Source organism: Odocoileus virginianus, chromosome 9 (assembly GCF_023699985.2).
Source record: "Odocoileus virginianus isolate 20LAN1187 ecotype Illinois chromosome 9, Ovbor_1.2, whole genome shotgun sequence".
Taxonomy (NCBI): domain Eukaryota; kingdom Metazoa; phylum Chordata; class Mammalia; order Artiodactyla; family Cervidae; genus Odocoileus; species Odocoileus virginianus.
In genome coordinates, this window is record NC_069682.1 from 21,812,389 (window position 1) to 21,832,801 (window position 20,413).

Below are 20,413 nucleotides of genomic sequence, written 5' to 3' on the forward strand. Positions count from 1 at the left end.
TTCTTAATGGTGTGTCCTCCTTTCTGGCATAGTCTCCAGGACTTTAATTGGATTTTTGTTCGATGATGTTATACATTCTTCAGCTGATATGTCCTGGGGAATTTGCCAGAAAGCTACACAGATTCAAAATTGATGTTTTAGAGGCTCATCATTGAGAAATTTTTCTAAAGCTGAAGGTTGTTAACTTAAATATTTTCCAGCCTATAAATTCTCATGGCTATGCTTTGTGACTTCACTTCTTAACCTGGGATCATTTTTCTCCTAAATTCTCAGGAAATGGGTTCTAGCAGCTCGGCCTCCTTTCCACTGGTTCTCATGAAGTGGGCTTCCTGGGTGGAGTAGCATGGGCTTCAGGTGAATGAGGTGACTTTGTTTTTAGCTTTCTTCTTTTTCTGATCATTTTCCTTCATGTGTTTTGGGAAGCTGTCTCAGGTCTGGGAGTGCTTAATAGGCTCAGTATGTACATTGATTCTCTTGGCAAGAATCTTGCCCTTGTTGCTTTTCAACACCAAAGGCATGCTGATGACACTGTAGAATTTTCCAGTTCTGCAATGGGAGCACTGGTGAATGAACATACACAGGCACAGACAAAAAAGTGTGTGTTGTTTGTTTAATTTTTTTGCCACACCTCATGGCATGCATCAGGAGAAGGCAATGGCAACCCACTCCAGTACTCTTGCCTGGGAAACCCCATGGACAGAGGAGCCTGGTAGGCTGCAGTCCATGGGGTCGCTAAGAGTTGGACACGACTGAGCGACTTCACTTTCACTTTTCACTTTCATGCATTGGAGAAGGAAATGGCAACCCACTCCAGTGTTCTTGCCTGGAGAATCCCAGGGACAGGGGAGCCTGGTGGGCTGCCATCTAGGGGTTCACAAAGAGTCAGATACAACTGAAGTGACAACAGCAACATGGCATGCAGAATCTTATTTTCCCAACCAGGGATTGAACCTGAGCCCACTAACGTGGAATCTCGGAGCCCTAATCTCTGGACCACCAGGGAAGTCCCCAGCATGCATTTTTAACAGTCCCCATTCCTCTGACCTCTGCAGTATCACCTTTCCGGCAGATTTGCATGTACATGGCCAAAGAAACAACTCCATGCTTTCTAAAGGTCTAAAGAACATACAGCAGGTTCCTCCTCTCTTTCACTGGAGCTCATCATTGGGTGAATTACTGGCAGGTGGAGGTTCCAGCCAAAGGCCTTTCAACTCCTCCTGTGGTGTCTGATGAATCAAGATATTTTGTGCTAGATGCTGGCTATGAATACAATTTATGTGCTGTATTCTGGCTCCTAAACTTTTTGTGGGTTTTAAAATATGTTCATTATATTACATCCAGTTGAGATCACGTTACAAAAATATAAATCACCATTAACAGCTGACTATTATTGTATTATAAAAAATATAAATCATTGTTAAGGATCACAGATTACATTTGCTAGATATTATGTTGTCGGTTAAAAAAAGAATTCCTGGTGCCAATTTCATTGTGCCTGTTAGTTGGGTTCTAATATTTTATTTTTTTACCCCTGTATAAGAGTTTGAGAAAATGTACTTATTTTAGAAAAGAAGGAAGTCCAGGAAGATGAGTTGTATATTTATATGGTAGCCATTTCTCTTTGATATTAAATGTTTATTTCCATTTTCTTTTTACTTCCAGGGGGCCCATTCTGCTTGTCTCTGCTCCTTCTCTTTTTCTTTGCATCTCTCAACTTAAACAAATTGAAGTTGCTCTAATTATCAGGGACTATGATTCAAGCTCTTGGGCTCTCATAGCATTCCAGATAGAATCTCCTGGACCAAGAGGGTGGGAAAGACCCATTAGAAAATAATGACTCATCAGAAAAGATCCTTTGCCTCATTCAGAGCCCACCACTGCAGCACTTTTTCTCCAGGCGATTTCCCTGATTTCAGGTGTGATCTGTTATGTTTCCACTCTGACCATATTTTCATTTAAGACCTTTACTAAAAAATAGAAACAGTGGTTAAAATTTCATGCATCCAATGCAGGGGTTGTGTGGGTTTGATCCCCAGTGGGCGAACTAAGATCCCACACGCCATGTAGCATGGCCAAATTTTTTTTTTTAAATAAAATAAATTTGAAAACTAGAAACAGTGATTGCTGCCCTAGCCTACTCTGCTTTCCGGAGGCCTCCAACACTCATTCCAACCAAGTACAAACTGTGTGAGCATTCTCCCACAGAAGTGTCAAGCAAAGCATGCAGAGGAATAATAGCAATTTAATAGAAAGTCGTTTTCATGTCCTCTCCAGGCATGTTTTTCTTTGGTCACTGAAGAGAACATCAATTATTTTTTATTGGATTAGCAACTTTACAGATTAACCTCATATCCAGGAACATGCCTTACCCGTCACCATCAAATCAGCATACATACAAACAGTGTGGAAAAACAGAAGAAAGAGTCATAAGGAAGTTGTAACCATGACTTGTTTGAATAGCTACAGAGACTTATGACTGATGAAATGATCATTGGACTGGTGGGCTGGTTACACCCCTGCTCCTCTTTGTTCACAAAACAGCAACAAATAAAAAACAAAACACCCCATGGCTATTTTGAACTATACTGAGAATCTGAAAGGAATATCAAACAACTCTTAGAGCAAAGAGATTAAAATATATACTTGTGTTAAAAAATAAAATATTAAATAATGCACAGACTGCAACTCTGCAGTGCGGCTCTGATGCAAACCTTTCAGAGTTAGCACCCTCTCCACAGCTTTGGGGCGTGATCCCCAACAAGGCTGCCCTCATGTCAGAGTCCAGGGGCAAATTTTGGAGATCCCTCAACCACCTGCACTCCTGACCAACTGGCTACAATCCAGGAGTGCGCTTATGTCATGCTCAGCTTCAATAATTCACTGGCAACGCTCACTGAATTCAGGAATGTGCTATGCTTATTGTTACAGCTTTATTCTAAACAACACAAACCAAGACCAGTCAGTAAAGAGACAGTAGGGAAGGTCCCAGCATGGAGCTCCAGCGCTCTATCCCTGTGCGGTCAGGATGCACTGTCATCCTGACACATCTCACCCGAGCCTTGGTGTTCAGAGTTTTTATTGGGGTTTTATTACCTAGCATGACTGACTGCATCGCTCATGTGATTGAACTCAATCTCTATTCCACAGGGCAGGAGGCTGGGCTGGCTGGTATCTCATGGCTCAAAAGAGAAACCCGCTAATCACATGGTTGGTCTTTACAGCAAGACCAGCCCCCACCTGAGCCACCTCTTTGGGACAAACTAAGCTATAATCCAGTGCTCATCATGAATAACAAAGATTCAGACATCACTTGGGAATTTCCAAGAGTTTAGGAGCTCCAGTCCAGGAACCCAGGACAAAGATCAGACAAATTCTTTACTATAGAACTTTTAATCAGTAACACTACATATAAAAAAATATAGATTTTTAAATACTATATTCTTAGACTTAAATGCTTTTTTTATTTATAAGAGAAAATAAATGAAGTTAAAGTTGCATATAAAGAAATTTGAAGAAAAGAGTAAGGTAACCTTAAGGAAAACAGGATAAAGAAATAACAAATTAAAAGGAGACATTAATGAATTAAGAGAGAAACATAGCAGAGTAAAACATTAAAGAAATGTAGAGTAAAATATCAATGAAATACAACAGTATAAAACAAACATCTAATAGTTAATCTAGAAGAAAAGAATATCTGAACTAAAATTAGATATGAAATGTATTAAAACAGATACAGGAAATTTTTAAATTGTTCACATATGCTCTTCAAAGCTCAAATGAAAAATATAGGTGAAATAGATAATTTTAGCAGAAAATATTACATTATCAAAATTACTGTAATAAAATCTATAATACCGGAACAGACTACTGTGCATGAAGGAGACTAGAAATTACTCACAGTTGCCTGCAAAAATGACTGGGCCTGGAGAGTTTCATAAGTGAGTTCTTTCAGACGTCCAATAATTCCTGTGTCATAACATAGATCCTGGAAGGGGGGCAGAGGGAGAGAAAGTCAATTTAATATTTGGGAAAATAACATAACAATGAGCATTAAATCATGTCACAGGTAAAGTATAGTACAAACGAAGGAGATCTATAAACCCATTTCTCCCAAGAAAATGGGTGTGAAAACATGAAGCAAATTTCTAACAAAATTATTTCAAAGGGTATTAAAAGAATCATTCAGCTTTTACTCTGATCAGTATGAAAAATTAGATTCTTTGGATGTCCCTCCCAGTTCAAAACTAAACAAAACAAAAATAGAACTTGCATGAAACATTCATGTCTTGAATTATATTGCTTGGCCTACAGGACCGACCAGAAGGCACATTGGGACTGGTAGGGGTGGGGCTCTAACAGGAAGTGAGACAGTGAGCATTCAGAAAAGGCTGGGTCACCTGTGGGTGGAGAGTAATTAACCCACATCATTCATCATTCAATCATTTATTTAACTCAGGGACTGTGAAGAAAGCTGAGCGCCGAAAAATTGATGCTTTTGAACTATGGTGTTGGAGAAGACTCTTGAGAGTCCCTTGGACTGCAAGGAGATCCAACCAGTCCATCCTAAAGGAGATAAGTCCTGGGTGTTCATTGGAAGGACTGATGCTGAAACTGAAGCTCCAATACTTTGGCTACCTCATGCGAAGAGTTGACTCATTGGAAAAGACCCTGATGCTGGGAGGGATTGGGGGCAGGAGAAGGGAGCGACAGAGGATGAGATGGCTGGATGGCATCACCAACTCGATGGGCATGAGTTTGAGTAAACTCCTGGAGTTGGTGATGGACAGGGAGGCCTGGCATGCTATGATTCATAGGGTTGCAAAGAGTCGGACACGACTGAGCAACTGAACTGAACTGAACTGGGCTTCCGTGGTAACCTAGTCAGTAAAGAAACTTCCCACAGTGCAGGAGACCCGGGTTCAACCTCTGGGTCAGGAAGATCCCCTGGAGAAGGAAATGGCAACCCACTCCAGTATTCTTGCCTGGAGAACCCCATGGACAGAGGAATCTGGCAGGCTACATTCCATGGGGTCGCAAGAGTGGGACATGACTTGGCAACTAACCCACCACCACCACCAAAGGGTACCTGCCCTGTGTTGGGCTCTTTTCTAGGCACTGGAGACTCAGCCATCACCAACACAGTAACTGATCCCTGCCCTCATTTGGAGCTTCCATTCTAATAAAGGAGACAGGCAACAGAATCAGTTAATAAATACAATAAAATTTTAGGTGGTTCTAAGTGCCGGGTGCAGGAGGGCTGAGAGGAGCTACTCCAAATTCAAGGTCAGGAGGGGCGGCCATGAGAAGATACCCCTCATCCAAGGTAAGGAGCAGCAGCTGCACTTTGCTAGAGCAGCCATGAAGAGATATCCCACGTCTGAGGTAAGAGAAATCCAAGTAAGATGGTAGGTGTTGTGAGAGGGCATCAGAGGGCAGACACACTAAAACCATAATCACAGAAAACTAGCCAATCTGATCACAGGACCACAGTCTTGTCTAACTCAGTGAAACTAAGCCATGCTGTGTGGGGCCACCCAAGATGGTCCGGTCATGGTGGAGAGGTCAGACAGAATGTGGTCTACTGGAGAAGGGAATGGCAAACCACTTCAGTATTCTTGCCTTGAGAACGCCATGAACAGTATGAGAAGGCAAAATGATAGGATACTGAAAGAGGAACTCCCCAGGTCGGTAGGTGCCCAATATACTACTGGAGATCAATGGAGAAATAACTCTAGAAAGAATGAAGGGATGGAGCCAAAGAAAAAAAAAATACCCTGTTATGGATGTGACTGGTAATAGAAGCAAGGTGCAATGTTGTAAAGAGCAATATTGTATAGGAACCTGGAATGTTAGGTCCATGAATCAAGGCAAATTGGAAGTGGTCAAACAGGAGATGGCAAGAGGGAATGTCGACATTCCAGGAATCAGTGAACTAAAATGGACTGGAATGGGTGAATTTAACTCAGATGACCATTATATCTACTACTGTGGGCAGGAATCCCTTAGAAGAAATCAAGTAGCTATCATGGTCAACAAAAGAGTCCGAAATGCAGTACTTGGATGCAATCTCAAAAATGACAGAATGATCTCTATTTGTTTCCAAGGCAAGACATTCAATATCACGGTAATCCAAGCCTATGCCCAAACCAGTAACACTGAAGAAGCTGAAGTTGAACAGTTCTATGAAGACCTACAAGACCTCTTAGAACTAACACCCAAAAAAGATGTCCTTTTCATTATAGGGGAATGGAATGCAAAAGTAGGAAGTCAAGAAACACCTGGAGTAACAGGCAAATTTGGCCTTGGAGTACAGAATGAAGCAGGGCAAAGGCTAATAGAGTTTTGCCAAGAGAACACACTGGTCATAGCAAACACCCTCTTCCAACAGCACAAGAGAAGACTACACGTGGACATCACCAGATGGTCAACACCGAAATCAGATTGATTATATTCTTTGCAGCCAAAGATGGAGAAGCTCTATACAGTCAACAAAAACAAGACCAGGAGCTGACTGTGGCTCAGATCATGAACTCCTCACTGCCAAATTCAGACTTAAACTGAAGAAAGTAGGGAAAACCACTAGACCATTCAGGTATGACCTAAATCAAATCCCTATGACTATACAGTGGAAGTGAGAAATAGATTTAAGGGACTAGATCTGATAGACAGAGAGCCTGATGAACTATGGACGGAGGTTTGTGACATTGTACAGGAGACAGGGATCAAGACCACCCCCATGGAAAAGAAATGCAAAAAGGCAAAATGGTTGTCTAAGGAGGCCTTACAAAGAGCTGTGTAAAGAAGAGAAGCAAAAAGCAAAGGAGAAAAGGAAAGATATTCCCATTTGAATGCAGAGTTCCAAAGAATAGCCAGGAGAGATAAGAAAGCCTTCCTCAGCGATCAAAGCAAAGAAATAGAGGGAAACAACAGAATGAGAAAGACTAGAGATCTCTTCAAGAAAATTAGAGATACCAAGGGAATATTTCAGGCAAAGATGGGCTCCATAAAGGACAGAAATGGTATGGACCTAACAGAAGCAGAAGATATTAAGAAGAGCTGGCAAGAATACACAGAAGAACTGTACAGAAAAGATCTTCACGACCCAGATAATCACAATGGTGTGATCACTCACCTAGAGCCAGACATCCTGGAATGTGAAGTCAAGTGGGCCTTAGAAAGCATCACTACGAACAAAGCTAGTGGATGTGATGGAATTCCAGTTGAGCTATTTCAACTCCTGAAAGATGATGCTGTGAAAGTGCTGTGCTCAATATGCCAACAAATTTGCAAAACTCAGCAGTGGTCACAGGACTGGAAAAGGTCCGTTTTCATTCCTATCCCTAAGAAAGGCAATCTCAAAGAAAGGCAGTCCCAAAGAATGCTCAAACTACTGCACAATTGCACTCATCTCACATGCTAGTAAAGTAATGCTCAAAATTCTCCAAGCCAGGCTTCAGCAATACGTGAACCGAGAACTTCCAGATGTTCAAGCTGGTTTTAGAAAAGGCAGAGGAACCAGAGATCAAATTGCCAATATCCACTGGATCATCGAAAAAGCAAGAGAGTTCCAGAAATACATCTATTTCTGCTTTATTGACTACGCGAAAGCCTTCGACTGTGTGCATCACAATAAACTGTAGAAAATTCTGAAAGAGATGGGAATACCAGACCACCTGACCTACCTCTTGAGAAACCTGTATGCAGGTCAGGAAGCAACAGTTAGAACTGGACATGGAACAACAGACTGGTTCCAAATAGGAAAAGGAGTACGTCAAGGCTGTATATTGTCACCCTGCTTATTTAACTTCTATGCAGAGTACATCATGAGAAACACTGGGCTGGAAGAAGCACAAGCTGGAATCAAGATTGCCGGGAGAAATATCAATAACCTCAGATATGCAGATGACACCACCCTTATGGCAGAGAGTGAAGAGGAACTAAAAAGCCTCATGATGAAAGTGAAAGAGGAGAGAGTGAAAAGTTGGCTTAAAGCTTAACATTCAGAAAACTAAGATCATGGCATCTGGTCCCATCACCTCATGAGAAATAGATGGGGAGACAGTGGAAACAGTGTCAGACTTTATTTTTTGGGGCTACAAAATCACTGCAGATGGTGATTGTAGCCATGAAATTAAAAGACGCTTACTCCTTGGAAGGAAAGTTATGACTAACCTAGATAGCATATTAAAAAGCAGAGACATTACTTTGCCAACAAAGGTCCATCTGGTCAAGGGTATGGTTTTTCCAGTGGTCATATATGGATGTGAGAGTTGGACTGTGAAGAAAGCTAAGCACCAAAAAATTGATGCTTTTGAACTGTGGTGTTGGAGATGATTCTTGAGAGTCCCTTGGACTGCAAGGAGATCCAACCAGTCCATCCTAAAGGAGATCAGTCCTGGGTGTTCACTGGAAGGACTGATGCTGAAGCTGAAACTCCAGTACTTTGGCCACCTCATGCGAAGAGTTGACTCATTGGAAAAGACCCTGATGCTTGGAGGGATTGGGGGCAGGAGGAGAAGGGGGCGACAGAGCATGAGATGGCTGGATGGCATCACCATCTCAATGGGCATGAGTTTGAGTAAACTCCGGGAGTTGGTGATGGACAAGGAGGCCTGGCGTGCTGCGGTTCATGGGGTCACAAAGAGTCGGACACGACAGAGCAACTGAACTGAACTGACTGAAGTGCTATGGAGAAAAGCCTAGAAAGAGGATAGGATGGGTTGGGTGGATTACAGGTTTGTGTTTTTAATTAATAGTTATTTATTTGGCTTCCTCGGGTCTTAATTGTGTCATGATCTTTCCTTGCAATGCATGGAGGGCTCCAAAGTGCATGGGCTCAGTAGCTCCAAGGCATGTGGGATCTTAGTTCCTTGATTAGGGATCAAACCCACATCCCCTGCATTGCAAGGCTGGTTCTTACCCACTGGACCAGCAGGGAAGTCCTCGGTTATAGTTTTAGATAGCATAGTCAGGAGATGCACCACTAAGAAGTATCATGAAAAGACCTGGAGCTGAGGTGAGCCATTCCAGGCAGAGGGAGCCACACCCTGTAAAGGTTGCATGGAGGTATGTTCTTTGGAAACAGAGGAGACTTGTGTGACTGAAGAGGAGCCAGGAGAAGAATGGCTTCGAGTCTGAATACACAGTGGTGTCTGCTCTTTTCAATGAAAAAAGTGAAAGTTGCTCAGTCGTGTCCAACTCTTTGCAACCCCATGGACTATACAGTCCCTGGAATTTTCCAGGCCAGAACACCAGAGTGGGTAGCCTTTCCCTTCTCTAGGGGATCTTCCAGACCCAGGGATCAAACCTGGGTCTCCCACATTGAAAGCAGATTCTTTATTATCTGAGACAAGTCTCTGAGGGTGGTACTAATTCCCCCAATCTTTCCCCAGAGAGAAATAAAGTCATGTGCTGTGGTCACTGAATACTGGGGAGGAGAAAACCTCGAACTTTTGAGATCTGTTGGATATGGGATCTGAGCTGTCACTGATTCCAGGGCCCCCAAAAGCACGGTGGTCACAGGGTATACAGAGCACGTGGGCCTGGTCCAGACATTCAACAGGGGATCACAGCCCACAGGCCCACCCTGCGGTCACTGCCAGTCCTTACTTACTCAGGATGCGTACACCTCCCAGCTGGCGGGGCCCCATTGTGGAGCAAGGGCAACCATGATAGGAAGGCTCAAACTGTGCCCCCATTTCATCCCAACCAAGACAGTAGACCAGAAGAATACTACCTCCCAGGGAAAATGGCAAAGATCCATTACACTTGGAAACAAATAATAAAACAGCAGTGAAGCCAAGGAGGAAGGGCTGCTTTTTGCAGAGAGCTCCAATTTGCCTGTCTCTGACATGCTTCTTGCTCTGTGTATGTTCCTCTGAACTGTGGTTTCCTTTGAGGCAATGGAAGACCTGAATAGTTCTGTGGGCTAATATTGGACTTAGGAAAGGAGGGAGCAGACACAGGTCACATTGTTACCTGTGTACACATCTTGTCCTGAAGTTAGGCTTGGCTAAAAAACTGAGCTTAAAAAGTGACCCAGTTTTAGAGTCCCTTGGACTGCAAGGAGATCAAACCAGTCAACCCTAAAGGAAATCAAACCTGCATATTCATTGGAAGGACTGATGCTGAAGCTCCAACACTTTGGCCACCTGATGCGAAGAGCTGACTCATTGGAAAAGACCCTGATGCAGGGAAAGATTGAGGGCAAGAGGAGAAGTGGGGGACAGATGATGAGATGGTTAGATAGCATCACTGACTCAATGGTCATGAATTCGAGCAAACTCCAGGAGACAGTGGAGGACAGAGGAGCTTGGCACACTGCAGTCCATGAGGTCACGAAGAGTCGGACACGACTTAGCAACTGAACAACCAGGCACTCATACCTTAAAAAGGTGTAGACCTCAGTCTGAAGGCTGCTTGATGACTGGAGGGGTTCTTTCTGTATGTTGGAAAACCCCATGGCTCTGAGGGGTTTTATGACCACCTATCCTGAGAAATAGCCCAAGGATGTTTCTCAAGGGTCACCATGGCTTGATTCTGCCCTGGCGTAGGTGGGTGAACAGCGTTATCCATCCCCCATAATGCAAGGGTGATTTGAACACATTATATTACCAGTGACCTTGAGGTTCCCAGGCCTGTCAACCCACTGACATTGTAAGGTGTCCTGCAAGATACTCCTGGGGCTACAGGACTCCAGGAAAAGGCTATTTTCTCAAAACTCCAGCAAGAGAGGAATTCTTCCAAGAACAGGCATTCTGCAGACTCGCTGTCTAGGTCAACTCAATTTCCTCATGCTCTCTGACCTTTCTCCTATATTAAAATGCACCATCAAGGAGCCCCCACCGCCCCCCACCCCGAGTCCAGTTCTGGGGAGCAGGGATGGAAGACAAAGAGGCTTTTGTTCTTTTCACCTGAATTGGAGGTAATCCCATGAGGCTGCCTCCATGCCTGGGTCAGGGAGGAGGTTTTGTGTGTGAAGGTATCCAAGCCAGGGAACTGGAGTCTCAGAGCTCCGGACACCCTTAAGTCTGACTCTTTATCCCCTCCCCACCGAGAGTCGTGAACAAAAGAATAATTCCTGTTGCATTTATATGCTGATTATGGGGGAGGGGTGGTAAGAGATGAGGGTGGGAGGGGGAGATATTCTTAGTAATCGGAGTATTTGACTGATTGGTAACTGTTTACAGCTTATTTCTTTCTAGCGTGTACCCCTTGAAATCATTTCCTTTGTAAATGTTAAAAGCCATATGCAAAAAACAAAACCAACCTTGATTACCCTGCTTTGTACTTCAATCAGCAGCATGTCAGCCTCTGAATAAACTGTAATTCCTTCACCCATGCCTGCTAGGAGAACATTTAGGCCACATTAAAAAAAAAAATTTCTTAGTAGGGGTCTCGAGAACAATTAGCAATTAAAAGCATCTATTTTCTACACGTTACTTTATAAACACGGCTGCTTGATTGATTTCGGTCTCAGGCTTTGCTCGGGATCAGCATCTTCATCGATGACCCAGCTCTCGGAATCACTGAAGGCCTCTCAAATGATGAGGATGCTCTTGTCTGTGAATCTCTTAGAGCATCATTAACTTGAGAACTGGACTTGCTGCCTTTTCCTGACGTGCTTCTAGGGGTCACCAGACTCCCCTCCGATCTCCACTGCTGGGGACTGATGTCTTGGTAAGAAACCATCTGCCAGGATGAGTGCTGGCAGAAGGCCAGGGGTATCCATGTTCTCCCTGGTCCCTGACCACAGCCTGCAAAGCCCTTCCTTTGCCTACACACACCCGTCATCAGGACTGTTCCCCCAGACACCATCAGACTCCAAACACCGTAAAATGCCACTGAGAGAAGAGAATGAGAAGGCACCAGGTCCAATCTCTGTACATTTTCAGTTCAGTTCAGTTCAGTCACTCAGACATGTCCGACTCTGCAACCCCATGGACTGCGGCACGCCAGGCTTCCCTGTCCATCACCCACTCCTGGAGTTTACTCAGACTCATGTCCATCGAGTCGGTCATGCCATCCAACCATCTCACCTTCTGTCATCACCTTCTGCCTTCAGTCTTTCCCAGCATCAGGGTCTTTTCAGATGAATCAGTTCTTTGCAAGTATTGGAGTTTCAGCTTCAGCACCAGTCCTTCCAATGAACACCCAGGACTGATCTCCTTTAGGATTGACTGGTTGGATCTCCTTGCAGTCCAAGGGACTCTCAAGAGTCTTCTCCAACACCAGTTTAAAATCATCAATTTTTTGGCACTCAGCTTTCTTGATAGTCCAACTCTCACATCCATACATGACTACTGGAAAAACCATAGCTTTGACTAGATGGACCTTTGTTAGCAAAGTAATGTCTCTGCTTTTTAATATGCTGTCTAGGTTAGTCATAACTTTTCTTCCAAGGAGCATCTTTCTGTTAAGCAAACTGAATCCCAGAGAGACTGAACTAGCTCATGATGACTGGGATACCCAAGTCCTGAGTTCTCACACCTCACAGCCTCTCCCAGGGTGATCTTCATGGGTGGAAACTGTATTAGGCGGCTTCTCTAGGATGTTAAATTTGCATAATGACTCAGATACAATCCTGATTTCAGGCAGAAGAATGGACTTGAGGACTCTGCAAGGCCACCCTCAGGGGTCACCCAGGAGTCTCTGAGAGCTTCAAGCTCTGTGCTCCATTTTCAGCAGTGTTCCACCACGTAAATGGGTGGCCATCCTGCACCCCCTCAGACCCACCTTCCTGGAGCCGGAACACTGAGGACTGACGCCAAGATCTGCCTCAGCGCCTGGACAGTATGAGATGGGAGAGGCCCTGCCCTGGGGAGGAGACCACGAGAGGCAGCCCATGCTGAAATTCTGCCTCCAGGTGCCTTTCTGACCTCATGCTTGATCCTGCAGGTGCCCCAGAGGGTGTAGGAACAGGGGGATGAAAAGGACAAAGGGCAGGGTGACCTGCACTGGAGGTGGGCACCGAGGAGGGTCACCGAGAGAAGGGGCAATGGAGAAGAATCGTCCCCAGCAGGAGTGGAGCCTGCCTCACTGGGTCTGGGGGTCCGAGCCAGGACTGGGAGGAGGACCCCTTTGAGAGGTCATTTCCACTGAGTATGAGACGTGCTGCCTCCTCAGATCCTAGGCTAAGACGTGGTCCCAGGACGGGAACCAAGACTGCAGGGGCAGAGCTGCTCCCTGAGGCTCCTCCCCGGGCCAGAGACCCTCAGAAAATCCACGAGCAGGGAGGATGTGCAAGAGCACCCTGAGGGGTCCCAGCCCCCATGACACCCATGGTGAGCACACCCCCTCCAAAGGGCCTTCAGTGAAGCCTGGACCGTGTTTCAGTCTAAGTTCAGCACTGCTTCTAGAATGGCTGAGCAACGTGTCTCATGTTTTGCCATAGACAGGAAGCAGCCAGGAGCCCAGGGAACCCCCACACTGGTCTCCACTTAACAAAAGTGGCTCCACCTCCAAACCAAATACATGATAGCTTTAAGACACCAAATAACCAATTATAAAAACCAGAGAAGTAAAAAATAGTAAAATAAATAAAAATAAATACAGGGACCTCCCTGGTGGTACAGTGGGTAAGACTGCCAAGCAATTCAGGGGACATGGGTGCGATCCCTGGTCTGGGACGATTCCAAGTGTGGCAAAGCAACTAAACCCTTGAGCCATAACTACAGAGCCTGTGGGATGCAACTACTGAAGCCCAAGCACCCCTAGAACCTGTGCTCCACAATGAGAAGCCCTCGAACTGCAACTAATGGCCCCCGCTTGCCGCAACTAGAGAACGCCCACATGCGGCAGTCCAGACCCAGTGCGACCAGTAAATAAATTTAAAAATCGTAAATACAAACAAAATTCTGGCAAACTTTTATGAGCCTTTAAGCATTTTTTTTTTACTTACCATGATTTTTTTTTTTAAATGTAAGAGTTTGGATGAGGATGATAACATTTACAAGTCCTATGAATTTTCTGTATAATTTAAGAAAACTATTTCCAAATTGGGGGATATTTTTCCTAATTCTTTTGAATCATTGTGCTTACTCTGATTGCTTAACACTGTTTTCCATGAATTTAAAATTTCCTCCTTGGTTCTAAGTAAACCTCTGAAAGCCTATTGATCAAAATGAATCTTTCAAATCACTAGTGTTTTTTATTATTAATGTTTGTGCACTCCAGAATAATCTACATTTAAATGTATTATCCAGTAATTTTGTCCACTTTTGTCAATTATTTTGCCTTTTAAACTGACTTGGGACTTCCCTGGTGGTCCAGTGGTTAAGAATCCGCCTTGCAATGCAGGGGACGCGGGTTCCATCCATCTCTGGTCTGAGAATTAAGATCCCACATGCCCCAGAGCAACTCAGCCTGTGTGCTGCAGCTACCAAAGCCTGCCCCCAGAACTAGAGAGTCCACGCGCCACAGCGAAAGACCCTGCATGACGCAATGAAGACCCGGCCAACTAAATAAATGTGGAAAAAAAGATGTGGGTGATTCAGTTTACCTTTAGTCAATAAACTGATGTAAGTTGGTTATCAATCACTAATTCCTTCCTATTATAAATCAGAGCCAGCTAATTGTGTATTCTGCTGTGCACTCATGAGGCGAACAGAGGTGCCCATGGGATGGGACATTTGGGGTGGGGCAAAAACAGATGCTGTTAGTACAGGTGATGCTGTTAGTATAGGGAACTCATGTTCCCACGTCTGCTTTTGTTCATCCATATGCATGAGAGCATTTGTGTTACAGAGGAAGGCCTCCTGGATGGGGTTTGAACCATCCTGGGAAGGAACTCTTTTCATGAACATCTCTGTAAGATGTTGGACAAGGCTCAGAAGCAGTCTTCTGGAGATAGTTAAGGAGGATAGTACAAACTAGGAGAGAGGGGAGAGATAGTCCAGCACAGTGTTGGGGGCAGCCTTCACACCAGCCTCTTCAGGTGTCCTGGCGGTGTCTCGTTCCCTCCCAGGTCAGTGGCGGGGTGAAGGAGAGGTCAGAGCTGGTGTCCTCACAGCAGCCCCCACTGATACATCACCGCGCCCTGCACCCCAAGACCCTGCACCAGGAGCTGCACAGCGGAGGGGAGGGTGGGACAGCAGCCGGCTTGGTGACTGCACCAGAGACTGGCTGGGGGCTGCTGCCACGATCCCTTTCAGAGGCTCCCCAGAACGACCGGGAGACATAAAGATAGCTATGTCCCTTTTAAGGGGTATTTAAGTGTTAGTCACTCAGTCGTGTCTGACTCTTTGCAACCCCATGGATTGCAGCCTACCAGGCTCCTCTGTCCATGGGATTTTTCCCCAGGCAAGAATGCTGAAGTGGGTTGCCATTCGCTTCTCCAGGGTATATTCCCAACCCAGGGATTGTACTTAGGTCTCCTGCATTGCAGGCAGATTCTTTACCATCTGTGCCACCAGGAAAGGAACCAGAGAAGCTCGAATTATTGTAATTTGGGCATTAAAAGTTAAGAGAGGGACTTCACTGGGTCCAGTGGTTAAGAATCTGCCACACAACGTGGGGGACATGGGTTCCATCCCTGGGGGAGGAACTAAGATCCCACATGCTACGAAGAATCCAAGCCTGCATGGCAAATAGTCTGTGCGCTGTAACAAAAGATCCAACAAAAGGCGTGCTGCAACTAAGACCCAACCCAATAAACCCAACTTATTTATAAATAAATAACTATTGTAAAAAGGTCTTTAAAGTTAAGGAGACTTGGGACTTCCCTGGTGGTCCGGTGGCTAAGACTACACGTTCCCAATGCAGGGGGCTGGGTTTGATCCCTGGTCAGGGAACTAAATCCCACATGCTGCAACTAAGACCCAGGGCAGTCAAAAAAATTAATTAAAAAAAATCTCATTTTATCTTAAGCAAAATTAATTCCCTAACTGTCCACAAATAGCCCTAGAAATAAGGAGCACTCCAGAGATAGAAGGTAAGCTCCCAGTGTCCCTGGTCAGTCATGAATCCTGCATGAAATGTCCCAGGTTGATTCCCAGTAAGATCTTGACAGTGAATCTACTGCCTCAGAGGAAAGGGCAGAGCCAGCCCAGCAGAGGCAAGACATTTCATCAGTGCCAGATCTGCCCCTGTCTCACGATGATCCCAGCTGGGTCCCATCACTGTGGGCTCCTCCGCATACAGAATTCCGGGGCCACTTGAAAGATAAAACCCTAACACAGGAAGCAGCAAGCAGGAGTTGGGGACATCAAAACCAGTCAGCTCATAAAAACACGCAGAGGGGCCCTGACAGAACACAGCTGCTGGCCTGCGGCGGCATGGGGCCACCAGCAGGACACGTCCCGGGACGCCTGGCCATGCAGTGCTGGAGCAGGGGTGAGTCTGTCCCCAGGGCCAGCATCAGGAAGGGATTCTCCCCACTCTCTGACTGCTGTGGAACTCTGGGCACATCCCAGGAAACCAGTGAGTCTGAAGACTGCTTTACTTGAAACTGCCAGAAAGCCTTTTATTTTGTTTTATTGATGTATTTGATTCATAATATTGTGTCAGTTTCAGGTATACAGCATAGAGATTCAGTATTTTTGCAGATTAAATTCTGCAATAGGTTATTACAAGATACTGGGTGTGGTTTCCTGTGCTTGCTTAGGGTTTATCCTTGCTGCCTTTTTTTTTTTTTTAATATTTATTTATTTATTTGGCTGCATTGGGTCTTAGTTGCAGCATGTGGGATCTAGTTCCCTGACCAGGGATCAAATCCAGGCCCCCTGCACTGGGAGCACGAAGTCTTAGCCACTGGACCACCAGGGAAGTCCCCTTTGTTGCCTTTTATTGCCGAGTCAAATACTCACAATGAAGTGCAGCTTTCAAGAGCAGGATGGGATTTCTTTTTTCTAATCATGTAGGAAAATAAAAAATAAACCAAGCACATGAACTTCCCGTTTGAATCCACAGACATGCTGCGTGCTCATTCTTTTCAACGTGAGACGGGCTTCTTCGTAGAATCCCCTTTGTCCCTCCCACTGGCCTCATTCCTCTCTCTCTCTTCAGTCTCAGCTTCCAGTCACTTCCTTAGGAAAACCTGTGAGGTCCTGGGCAGGGTCAGATCCTCCCATTCATGCACCCTGGACTCTCTGAAATCACTTATTACATTTGCAGTTCATAAATCATATAATTACTTATTTAACATCCTTCCCCTCTTAGGATATATGTATACGTATAGCCAATTTGCTTTGCTATACAGTAGAAACGAACACAGCATTGTAAAGCAATTATACTCTAATAAAAATTAATTTTTAAAAGTTAAAGTAAATATTGATAGAAAAAAAAGAATGTTTTCATTCTTCCTGTCACAATGATGGGCTGCCAACATCCCCATTATGGTCTCCTGGCTTCCATTCAGCCGCAGTCCCTCCCCACCCCCTTCCCTTCACTGGTGTAAACAGCCAGTCTCACGTGTAGCCTGAAAAGCCACAATCTGCCGTTGTCCTGCCCTGGAGCAGTGGGCCCTAGGCAGGGCCAGTCCACTCAGTATTAGCTCAGAGGCGCCACCGAGGCTGTCAAGATCACTGCAGTTTATTCGGGACCTACACGTGTCTGATTCGCGGTAGGTGCCCAGCATAAGTACCCCACTGGATGACAATGCATGTCGGGTGGCTGGCCGTCTGGGTCATGGGCGCACAAAGTGCTTCTGATGGTTGTCCTTAGGATGACCGTGAGTCCCGTGTGCTGGGCAGTATGATCTGTCAGCTGTCCCCTCCTAAGACTGTCCTAGTTTGGATGACAACATATTTGGACTACTCTGCAGAAGTATCAGTCAACATCCTCTTCCTATTAAATAAAAACATCTTGATGAAGAAATGAAAAGCCTTTCAAGGTGTTCATATTTTTGAACCAACTTTTACGCAGGGTAACGGCAGGTCTGCGTAGTACTGCTGTATGAATACAGCACCTTACTTCTTCCTCTATTATTAAAATTTAGGTTGTTCCCGACATTTTACTCTTACCACTGATGCTGCAGGAAATCCCGTGCACACTCTTCCTCCTGCGCTTCTTCAAGGGCTTTTTAAGATGTGTGTTTAAAACTGGACTTTCTGAGTTGAAGGGTATGAGTATTTCAAGACTGACCAGCTGACTTTCAAAGTAATTTTGCCAATATACACTCCCTCCTATAATACATACAAATTCCCACACATCTACTTCTTCTTCATTGACTACACTAAAGCCCTTAACTGTGTGGATCACAGCAAACTGTGGAAAATACTTAAAGAGATGGGAATACCAGACTACCTTACCTGTCTCCTGTGAAACCTGTATGCAGGTCAAGAAGTAACAGTTAGAACCAGACACAGAACAACAGACTGGTTCCAAATTGTGAAAGGAGTATATCAAGGCTGTATATTGTCACCCTGCTTATTTAACATATATACAGAGTATATCATGTGAAATGCTGGGATGGATGAATCACAAGCTGGAATCAAGATTGCCAGGAGAAATATCAACAACCTCAGATATACAGATGATACCATTCTAATGGCAGAAAGTGAAGAAGAACTAAAGAATCATTTGATGAGGGTGAAACAGGAGAATGAAAAATCTGGCTTAAAACCCAACAGTAAAAAAACCAAGAGCATGACATTTGATCCCATCATTTTTTGACAAATGAAAGGGGAAAAAGTGGCAGCAGTGACAGATATTATTTTCCTGGGCTCCAAAATCACTGTGGATGGTGATTGCAGCCATGAAATTAAAAGATGTTTCCTGCTTGCTTCTTAGAAGGAAAGCTATGACAAACCTAGACTGCATATTTAAAAGCAGGGACATCACTTGGCTGACAAAGGTTCGTATAGTCAAAGCTATGTTTTTTTCCAGTAGTCATGTATGAATGTGACAGTTGGACCATAAAGAAGAATGACAGATGAATCGATGCTTTCAAATTATGGTGCTAGAGAAGACTCTGGAGAGTCCCTTGGACTACATGGAGATTGAACCAGTGAATCCTAAAGGATATTGAGAGGGTAACAGGCAGGAAGACTAGGGGTCTCCAAACGGAGGAAATAGGCTGCAAGTTTCAGATGTTTTTTCTCTCTCTCTTAAGCGGCAGGAGGAAACAGACTACAAGTGTCAGATTTTTTTTCCCCTTCTCTAAACAAAATTAAGGGGCTTCCCTGATATTCTTGCCTGGAAAATCCCATGGACGGAGGACCCTGGCGGGCTACATACAGTCCATGGGGTCATAAAGAGTTGGACACAACTTCACATGATCCTTTGTATACAAAATTAAAATGAGGTTTCTCTTTAAATTCTGTGTTGCACCAATACAGTACATTAACGCATATATATGGAACTTAGAAAGGTGGTAACGATGACCCTATATGCGAGACAGCAAAAGAGACACAGATGTAAAGAACAGACTTTTGGACTCTGTGGGAGAAGGCGAGGGTGGGATGATTTGAGAGAATAGCATTGAAACATGTATATTATCATATGAAACAGATCGCCAGTCCAGGTTCGATGCATGAGACAGGGTGCTCAGGGCTGGTGCACTGGGATGACCCTGAGGGATGGGATGGAGAGGGAGGTGGGAGGGGGATTCAGGATGGGGAACACATGTACACCCATGACGGATTATGTCAATGTATGGCAAAAACCACCACAATATTGTAAAGTAATTAGCCTCCAATTAAAATAAAATTTTAAAATGTAAAAAAAAAAAATTCTGTGTTGCCATGACAATACCTGGCTCCACCTGAACTTAATTTTTCTCAAATCTTGAGCTAACCAATGCGTTTTTCTTATGGAAATGTTTTTCTTAAACTATGTTAATCAACTATTTATTTACCCTAGACTCTGTCTTTCTTCAAGTCAGTTCCACTTAAGACTCAGAACTGATAAGGGCTCAACAAATCTGTATGTTTTACTCATACATTGTTCTCCTAATCTATGTTAATGAAACTATATATTTACTTGGAAACCTGCCTTTCTTCAAGATTCATGTCAATCATTTTATGGCCCAGGATGACTCACCTGGTGCCAATGTCATCTCAAAATGCATGTTGTGGGTGAGGGGCCTGGTGCCATTCTGAGTTTTGAGACATCTCCTTTCTCTAATTAACAGCCTGCTGGTAGGTATATAACATACTGCTAAAGGCTACCAGGGGGACACTCTTTCTGCCCCCTTCTGATGTGTATGTCAGAAGCTTTCTCTGTCTCCTTATACTTTAATAAAACTTTATTACACAAAAGCTGTGAGTGATCAAGCCTTGTCACTGGGCCTGGATTGAATGCCTCTGCTCTGGAGGCCAAGAGTCCTGGTGTCCTTCATGGCTCAGCAACAGCCTTTCAATATCAACCCTGAATATTCATTGGGAGGACTGATGCTGAAACTGGAGCTCCAATATTTTGGCCACCTGATGCAAAGAGCCAAATCATTAGAAAAGACCCTGGTTCTGGGAAAGAC

At 44.4% G+C, this 20,413-nt stretch overlaps 1 long non-coding RNA gene across 1 annotated transcript in view; it reads right to left on the reverse strand.

Moving 5' to 3' along the window:
* Positions 1 to 20,413, reverse strand: part of LOC139036576 (uncharacterized) — a 176,345-nt gene that overhangs the window by 114,190 nt on the left and 41,742 nt on the right. The window contains exon 2 of the long non-coding RNA XR_011489392.1: positions 3,899 to 3,985. This is a non-coding gene — a long non-coding RNA (uncharacterized lncRNA). The remainder of the gene's footprint in view (positions 1 to 3,898; positions 3,986 to 20,413) is intronic.